This window comes from Lynx canadensis, chromosome C1 (assembly GCF_007474595.2).
Source record: "Lynx canadensis isolate LIC74 chromosome C1, mLynCan4.pri.v2, whole genome shotgun sequence".
Lineage (NCBI taxonomy): Eukaryota > Metazoa > Chordata > Mammalia > Carnivora > Felidae > Lynx > Lynx canadensis.
Genome location: NC_044310.1, coordinates 78918265 through 78927719, shown reverse-complemented (window position 1 = coordinate 78927719; position 9455 = coordinate 78918265). Strand labels below are relative to the sequence as shown.

Sequence of the window (9455 nt, the reverse complement as noted above, 5' to 3'; positions counted from 1 at the left end):
CTAGCTCAACAAACATATACTGGGCATTTACTATATTCCAGACATGTAATATTTAGGTTTTTAATTTTTTTCAATTAAAAAAATTTTTTAATTAATTAATTTGTTTTGAGAGAGAGGGAGCATGAGCAGGGGGAGGGGCAGAGGTAGTGAGAGAAAGAATCTTAAGCAGACTCCACACTTAGTATGGAGCTGGACGTGGGGCTCAATCCCACAACTCTGGGATCATGACCTGAGCTGAAATCAAGAGTTGGATGCTCAAATGACTGAGCCACCCAGGTGCTCCTAGTTATTTTTTTAATGTAAAAACACATTTTTATTCATGATTTGCACGAAAAAATAAACATGCCTCTAATGCATAACTTTGTAATGTCCAATTTGACGGTCTAACACATGAGAAAATGGAAAGGACTCTCATTTGTTCAAATTCATGGTAGAATTATAAATTTTACATAACTTTTCTAGGCAACATAATTTATTCATTTTAAATGCAAAATAATCTTAATATTGCCATTTTAAGTATTATTTACATTTTTCTCATATATTTCAATAATTATTTTGTATTTTCCTTTTTTTTCCATTTTTAAAATCTGAGTATAGTTGACACACAGTGTCTTATTAGTTTCGGATGTACAACATAGTAATTCAACAAGTGTATACATTATGTTATGTTTACCACAAGTGTAGCTACCGTCTGTCCTGATACATCACCATTACAATACCAGTGACTATATTCCCTATGCTCTACCTTTTATTCCAATGACTTAATCATCCCATAACTGGAAGCCTGTATCTCCCACTCTCCTTCACCCATTTTTGCCCATCCCCCTACTCTGGCAATCATCAGTTTGTTCTCTGTATTTATGATAACTAGTTATTTCAATATGTGTAGTCGAACTACCTGCCAATGAAATGGCATACAGTTGCTGCCATCAGTGACACCTGCATACAGCTATGGTGTTGTTAACCCACAGAAAAATATTATATAGGTCTACAATGCCTTCAACTTGAAACTTATAACTATAGGTATTTATCATTTATATTAATACCTTATTAGGAAAAAGTCCACGTATACAGAAAAATGAAAAAAAAAAAACAATTCAACACCATACACCTTCCATTAGCAACTATCTAGAATAGACTTACCATTTGTCAACATTTTGTCATACATACTTTGCATGGGTGTAGTTCGTTTTTTCTGAACCATTTAAAAATAGGTCGCAGGGGCGCCTGGGTGGCTCAGTCACTTAAGCCTCCAACTCTTGATCTCGGCTCAGGTCATGATCTCACAGTTCACAAGTTCAAGCCCTGCATCAGGCCCTGTGCTGAAAGCGTGGGCCTGCTTGGGATTCCCTCTTTCCCCTCTCTCTCTCTGCCCCTAACCCACTCTCACTCTCTCTCTCTCTCTCTCGAAATAAATAAATAAACTTAAAAAAATAGGTTGCAGACGTCATTACACTTTACCCCTAACTAGTTGAGCAAACATGTTCTAAGAGTAACAACTCTAACAAACTCTAATAGTCTGTTTATTTATTTTTAAGTAATTTCTATACCCAACGTGGGGCTTGAACTCACAATCCTGAGATCAAACATTGCATGTTCCACCAACTGAACCAGCCAGGCACCCCTTTCATTGGTTGTCTTACCATACCTCTTTGAGACAAAAATAAGCATGTAAACTTTCATTTCAAAAAGCATTTGTTTCCTCTGATCATGTGGCTCTAAATGTTGGAAAAAAATTCTTTTGTATATATTTATCATTCCAATCATTGTTAATATGAAGACAACAAAAATATACTACATATTTTGATAAATAATTATTAAACATATAAGTCCAATTTTATTGGAAATGCATTTCTTAATGAGTTGAATGGGCCATTTAAATTTTTTTATATGGATGAATATAACCTATTACTACAATGAAAGAGGATTCAGCGGCATCAGTTCTATTCTTAGCTTTCTGTTTCAATAGATGTAAGCACTGAGAAACCTGTTTACATAAATAAGTATTTGAGAATGGAAGGAATTTTTTCAGAGTAATGTCACTCACTTCTTTGAACTTCTGAGTTACAGGCAAAAAAAAAATTGTATAGTAATCTCTCATCAAAAATAATTTTTACTGATTTCTCCACTGATAACTCAATTAAGTTCTCCTTTAAATTTTTGGAAAGAAAAAAAGTTGAAATCACCTGACTTGGAAAAGGATTTGCTACCCAGTCAGTCACTTTCTTTACATCAACAACCATATTCAAATTTTCCTTTTCTATGGCATGGAAGATTTTAATGTCTGGGATGCATCTAGAAGAATTTGAGATGTGAGCAAGATTTATATAGAATGCGGGGGGGGGGGTGGGGAACCAATTGTGAAAGGGGATGTGAGAAAGGAGAATCTACATTTCCATCACAAACTCATACTCAGGCAGATCAGTCTTTGGAAAAAGGATATATGCTAATTGAAGATTTAGAAATTGACTCCTTAAAATTCATCCTTCCTGTGTACCTTGGGAAAGTCTTCAGGTATCTAACAGGTTAAGCATCATGTCTTTGGGAACACTGAGAGGTAGGCTACGTGTCTATTTGTGTAGCTCTGCTTCATACCGTGAAAACAAGTAGCATGAATGATAAATAAATCTTTATAATTTTGAACCACTGGGAACTAAAGAGTTGTTACTGTAGCAAAATCTAGATCATTGGTAGAAGGTAGAAATTGTTATCTAAAATGAGGTGCTGCCATAACAAGAACCTAAAATATTTAAGAGACAGATGGCAGGTAGCAAGAAAACCATTTTCAGAGGATGGAAAGATAGCAATCCATGTTATGCAGTGATAAAACGTTTCATAAAACTGTTTCCTACAGTTCATTTGGGAGACAGATCATGTAATAAATTTGTAGCTAAAGTGACAGACTGGAAAAAAGGAATGTTTTATGTTCATTCCTGTTGGCTTGCATTTGACAAGATACTACAAAAAAGATATGAGGTGAAAAAAGAATCGACCGGTTTGCAAGCAAGAATGAAGAGAATAAATAATCACCAATTTGAGGACTCCCAGAGTTGAAATAGGCAACTACTTCTTAACCCCAAATAATTAAATATAAAACTAAGAAATGCTTGCGATGACAAAAGATAACTAAAACTCAGCCTGAAGGCAATGCATCAAGTTAAGAGAATGGCTGTTTCACCAATTTTTTACATCTCTGTATGGTCCCAGATCAATGGTCCAACCAACTAAGGTTATTTAGATACAATGGCTCAGAGAAAAGAGACTAAGGGGAAGTGACTCTCACATCAAGTCTGATAACCTATGTAATCACAATGAGAGACAAGGGAGAGGGAGAGTGAAAACAAAGAATTATATCAAATGAGAATCATGCCTTGAAAGGAAATTATGGAGGTGACTACTGGCTTATGGAACTGATGACAATGACTAGTCTGGGTATTTTTACCTTTTCATTAAGTTTCTGAGAGAGTTGCAGCTTCAAAAGAATTACTAGACTGGGCTAAACAAAAGAGATCATGACTATTCCCTCTTAGGACTCCAATATCTCAGGGAAGAAAGGAGGATGATATATTCCCCCAAACACCCATTCCAGATATGGCCAAGGATAATAATGGAGAAAATCATCCACAGAAAGAATCAGGAGCAATAAAGAACAAAGAACAAGGGAATCACTGACAGGGGGTAGAGTCAGAGTTTAATGAAGAAATATTCCTCATTCACCAGGATGATATAAGGTCCTCAGAATAGCTGTCGAACAGAATTTCAGAACTGCCACAGATGGGTGTCTGCCTCCGCTACACGTCTCCTTCCTAAAGGGAATTTTTATGGCGGTTATCCTATCCACGGGGACAGATAACCTGACTTTTCAGGCATAGGTTTTGATGTCAAAAGGAGCCACATCTGTACCTAACGTAAAGGTTATTGCCCATCACTCAGAGATTCTGAGTTTTGATCTGGATGCCCTGACTAGACGGAACTTTTAGGTTGTCTACCTTGGCAAGACGATGCATGTATTTTGCACGAATGAGGAAGAATTAAATGAATATTTGGTGACCAGGAGAAAATATTGCTACTCTCCAATATTTCTGATTTTTTTTCTTTCCAGGCACACGGTAGGACTATACTTCCTTGCCCCTTTGAAGCTAGATGTGGCCATGAGATTTCTTTTGGCCAATAAAAATGAACAGAAGTCATGAATGTCACTTCCAGGAGGAAGACTTTAAGAGATCTTGCATAATTTGCCCTTCTCCTTCCCTTGCCATGGTTCCCAGTGATGTTTCAGAGGGTGAAGCCTCTGTGAATCTGCATCTTTTAGTGAGAACAACATGGAGCAGAGCCCCTGCCACCCTAAGATGGACATATAGCATATGAGTAAGAAATACACTCTTGTCATTTTAAGCTACTAAGGTTTAGAGGATATTATTATAGCCTAACACAGAAACAAACAAACAAAAAAAACATAAACAGAAAACAGCTTGTCTTAACTGAAAAAAAAGAAAGAAAAGCATATATCTTAATAAAATCTAAAAATGACAATCTTTAAAATAAACTTCTTTTCAAAATTTGGCTAAGTGCCTGGAAACACAATCAATGCCTAGTAGAAAATTAGGAAACCTTCTGTTCATTTTAGACCTGAGAGTTTGCAATGAATGTTTAAAGAAACTTCATAATCTTAATACTGGCTAGAGTTACATTGTACTGCAAAACATATTAAAAATAACTATGATCCTCAGTTCGCAAAGAGCCAAGGTGGAGTGGGATTGTTGAGAACGCATGAAATGACTCCTCAAAGTGGTAGCCAAGGTGATAATGACAGTGAGATTTCCATTGAGAACAGGGACCAAATCCTTTACATATCCTCACTCCAGAACCTAGCAGTGCCTGATATGTAAATAGGCACATGATAAGTATTTATTCAGATACAACTGAACCCAGTTGCTCACGTGAAAATCTAGTCTCCAGGACCAGTTTATGGAGCTAGGCTATACCTAATTAGGGCTGCCAATGGGGGTAGCATAGAGGTATTGAGGGAAGTGATTCTGGTATGGTAAAAGGCAAGCTAGGCTATTAATCCCCAGATCTTTGTTCCAGGAATAACAAATAAAATATCCTAGTCCCTTCTATTCATATTGCTAACTACTCCTCTGTCCTTGTGATTTAGTTTCATGAGACAATAGATTCTTCTTTTTGCCTAAGGGAGTCATGTCAGGGTTTTGTCACCTGCAAAAAATGCCATCTACTATAATCCTGTCTCAATGAATTAACATAACAGATATTAACAAAGAATTATAAAACAATGCCAAGTGGTATTGTGGAGCATGTAAAAGGGACAAGTCTAATGAAGTAAAGGTACAACTAATGAAGTAAAGGTACAACTAATGAAGTAAAAGGGACAACTAATGAAGTAGTTGGGCACAGTGCATAGTCCTGATGTAGGCAAGCAAACTTTGAAGCTCAGTGACTTGTTGACCCAATATTGTTTGAATAGTCTATGATCAGATCCATATGCATGAGTGTCAGAAGTCCAGGAAGACAAGAAGAGTCTAAATCCAAGAGTGTCAACGAAGGCAAGGAGAACCAAAGTGTTCAGTTGTTGGACCGGTATTAGGTTTCCTTTTATGTGTAAGCAGGTAGATTTGTGTTGTCAACTAAGAAAAGGAAGTGCCTCACAGATGTGAGAAAACCCAGTTACAGAGGGTGGGGGATTCCTAACACACCAGCCTAGTGAAGCCACAGCAGCCCTGGGCTGCTGGACCATCTGTAAAATGTGTTTGGTCCAGTTCACTGACTGACTGACTCCATCTCAAAAGAGCAATCAAAAGGTAGCTCTCAGATCCCAGCCAGCTTGTACTACTGTGAAAACCTTTTAGGCCAAACATATAGGTAGAAAGAATAGCTTAAGGTAAACTATTTTAAAACTAAAAATATTACCTTTGTCAGATGTTCTCTAAATGAAATAATTTATATCCAATTACTACAGGCAGCCCAGCTGACATATTTTCATTACTTAGATGTACCTTAGAAATATTTTTATTGCAAAAAATTCTCATACACACAGAAGTAGAGAGGTTATGGGGCGCCTGGGTGGCTCAGTCGGTTGAGCGTCCGACTTCAGCTCAGGTCACGATCTCGCGGTCCGTGAGTTCGAGCCCCGCGTCGGGCTCTGGGCTGATGGCTCGGAGCCTGGAGCCGGCTTCCGATTCTGTGTCTCCCTCTCTCTCTGCCCCTCCCCCGTTCATGCTCTGTCTCTCTCTGTCTCAAAAATAAATAAACGTAAAAAAAAAAAAAAATTAAAAAAAAAAAAAGAAGTAGAGAGGTTAGCATAGTTAACTTCCACATACCCATGACTGATGTAAATAATTATCGTTTTACCATATTTATTTCATCTTTCCTTTTTACTTTTTAAATTTATTTTTAGAGATTTTATTTATTTTTTATTTTTTAAAGCTTATTTATTTATTTTGAGAAAAATGAGAGCACAAGTGGGGGAGGGGCAGAGAGAGACACAGAGAGAGAGAATCCCAAGCAGGGATTCAACACTGTCAACACAGAGCCTGATGCAGGGTTTGATCATCTCACAAATGATGAGATCATGACCTGAGCAGAAATCAAGAGTTGGACACTTAATTGGCTGAGCCCCCTCCAGTGCCCCTAAAGATTTTATTTTTAAGTAATCTCTACACCCAATGTGGGCTTGAATTTATGACCCCCAAGATCAAGAGTCCCATGCTCTACCGAGTAAGCCAAACAGGTACCCCTCATCTGTTTTTTATTGTTGAAATATTTTAAGGCAAATCTCAGACGTTTCACCCTCACATATTTCAGTATACATTTTTAAGAAAGGTCATGTTTTTACATTACCACCACACTATTGTCACACTGTAGCAAATGGTATTGGTGCTTTTTCCCATATCACTTTGGCTCTTATCATTTCAGAGTGTATTCTTTGTCTGAGGGCTTTCTCTGGCCCCTGGAGAGCCCACTCTGCCTTCCTCTCCCATGGGCACAGCTGAATCAATGCCTGATGGGAGTTGGTATGTAAGTAACTCAGGTCCCTTGGCCTGCGGGTGGGAATTAGCTCTGAGGTATATTTCACACTATTTCCCAAAGTACATTAGTGAGATTAAGTTCCACTTGCCCACAATGGTTAGGTTGCTAAATAGTGCAGCTTTTATTGGCTTCTATTCCTTCCTCATTTCACTTCCTCCTTCTCTTCCAGTGTCTCCTAGGATCCCTTCTCAACTATACTTCTTGCATTTGTATCTTTATCTCTGGGTCTGGGAGAACCCAAACTGAGAAACTCATGTAACCAAACTTACAATAATTCTTTAGTATCATCTAATACCCATCTATATCCTATAGATATAGGATATCTATATCTATAGATATAGACCTTATTGAGATTTTCCTAATTGTGTCAAAATTATCTTTTTATAATTGGTTTGTTGAGACAAGATTTTTAAACCAGTTGCATATGGTTGTTTCTTAAGCCTCTTTTAATCCAGAGCAGTCTCTTCTCCCTTACCCCTTTTTGATGCCATTGACTTGATTACAGAGACCAGTTGTCCTATTGAATTTACCATATTCTGGATTTGTCTTTTTGCTTCCTTGTGTTCCTTTATCTCCTCTATTTCCTATAATGGAAGTTAGCTTTAGAAACTTGCAGATTCCACTTTCTTGGAGGGCAAGAATACTTCATAAGTAGTGTTGTTAGCCTCGTATCAATCACTTTAGGAGACACATACTGCCTGGTTGTCCTGCTTTAAATGAGACTAAGATTGATAAGTGGGTTCAGGTTCACCTGGTTCATCTCAAAGTGTTCAACAGGAGGCTGTGCTGCTTAAATTCATGTTCCATGTGTCATTACTAACAGTGTTCTATGACTTCAAAGGACAGCTGCTATGTTCACAGTGAACATTTTGTAGGGCAAAATAATTTTAAACAGGCTTTAAACTGTTAACTGTTTCATGTCTTAGAACATACTCCAAGCTATTTTCTAAGGAAAACTCTGGTCCCACTCACAGCTTGGGAACTACACCCGCCCGCCCTCCCCGCCCCCCCACCATGAAGTCTTATTAACCCACTTACCACCCCTCCAAAAAACCCCTGAATATTGCAATGGGGTAAGCTAATCAGTCATTCTGCTCAAAGAACTTAGTAGTCTTGTAAGGATCTGATGAGTGATACAATGGTAAGCACATAGTACTGGTACCTAATTTGGAGGGAGGATGTCATTAGGAAACTCTTCTTGGAGGAAGTGATATTTAAATTGAAACCTACATGGTAAGTTCTTAAAGAAAAACTGCCAAGAAAAGCAAAGCTTTCCTTTTCTTGAAACTAATATGTTTTTCCTTAAGGACAACATGGATCACATAATAGTTAACTCTTTTTGCTTTGATCCCTAATAATTTTAATTTTGAGACTTAACTCTAATTATGTAGGACATGATAGTTTGCATATTTCATTCCAATGTATCCTGGTCTTGATTTTCTTTTTATTCGTTTCCTGACTTTTAAATGTTTACATGTTGTCTTTGTGTTCCAAATTGTACATACTTTTGAAGCTACCTCAAATCCCAATCTCTTTTGCTTATATTTAAAAACAGGAACAAAAAAATTCCCATATTGAGCTGGACCAGGGATGAATCTAACTTCATCAAAAATGGTCTTAAGGATCTTTTCCACGAGGGTGCCTGGGTGGCTCAGTCGTTAAGCATCTGACTTTGGCTCAGGTCATGATCTCACAGTTCATGAGTTCGAGTCCCACACTGGGTGAGCTCAAGCCCTGCTTCAGGTGAGCACAAGTCCCACTTCAGGTGAGCTTGAGCCCCACATCGAGTGAGCATGAATCCCACTTTGGGTAAGCTTGAGCCCTGCTTTGGGTGAGCCCTGCTTCTCCCCCCACCCCCCCCCCCACCCCTTGCTCACTTGTATGCCACCCCCCTCAAAAAAAGGATCTTTTCCACACTACCCAGGGAGGGTCCATGCAGACTCTCCTCTGCACTGTGTGGACATTGCCATGCCATCCATTGCAACAACGAGGGAATTCACTCAGTGGGTCTGGTGTGGTGGATGCTGGCCCGGGAAGTTCAGTGCATGCCTGACGCCATTTCCTGTGAATGCCCATGGGAGGTCATGCCTGATCTCTACTTCTACAGAGATTTTGAAGACATGTGGTGGTGCAGGCCACTGCTGAAAAAGGCTGTGACCAAGGAGGAATTTCTGGGTGAATGGACTGTTCCAGCTCCTGAGTTCACTACTATTCAACCTGAAGTCACAGACTGGTCTGGAAGTAGGCAGGTGCCCTCTGTGCCTATTCAGCAGTTCTGTACTGAAGACTGAAGTACTCAGCCTGCCACTGAAGACTGGTCTGCAGCTCCTACCACTCAGACCCCTGAATGGGTAGGAACAACCACTGAGCGGTCTTGCTCTTTCACAAAGGCAAACAAAATGGAATAA

The 9455-nt window shown here is 38.7% G+C and overlaps 1 pseudogene; it reads left to right on the top strand.

The window, feature by feature from the left end:
- The first annotated feature begins 8928 nt into the window (after positions 1-8928).
- On the top strand, positions 8929-9455 carry LOC115519755 (annotated as a pseudogene).